Raw genomic sequence first — 656 nt, forward strand, 5'->3', positions numbered from 1 at the left:
TGAGGATTATACTTGACAAAACACAGCGTAGGGTGGTACATTGAGGTGAAAGATTAGCAATGATATTGATTAGTGATGATCACAGGAACGGGTACTCGTGCATGACTGAAAATAAAGAGAAAATATAGATATAGAACGATGTGCGTAAAAAATAATAAAAACAACTCTGGCGACAAAAGACTCCTAATTATTGATTACCGGTTATAGAATCTGCTGTTATTGCTTCACAAGTGCTTTACTCACCATTTACTCAACTTCAGCACAGTCTTTGTTTCGACAGAATCGAAAGTTTCATTATTATAGTAGAAAATTAGATAATAACATAGTAATTCTAATAGATCTCAGCCTAATAACATAATTATAAGCTTAAAAGAATAAAGCTAATGATTAGAATTAAGATATTTTTCTTATTATTACTGATTAAATAATTTTTACAATAGTGAACTATATTAGAAATAAAATAAATAATAAATATAAATATCAATCAAGGATAATATAAAAATTAAGGTCTGTAAATATGAAACTGCTATTTAGAGTAGGTTCAATAATAAAAAAATTGAAAATATTTTATGCATAGAAAGTTTAATATAAGATAAATTGATAAAATGTTTTTACAAAAAATCTAAATGAAAGGAAAACAAAATTTTTATAGGTAA

The sequence above is a fragment of the Varroa jacobsoni genome, unplaced genomic scaffold, assembly GCF_002532875.2.
Source record: "Varroa jacobsoni isolate VJ856 unplaced genomic scaffold, vjacob_1.0 scaffold_317, whole genome shotgun sequence".
Taxonomy (NCBI): Eukaryota; Metazoa; Arthropoda; class Arachnida; order Mesostigmata; family Varroidae; genus Varroa; species Varroa jacobsoni.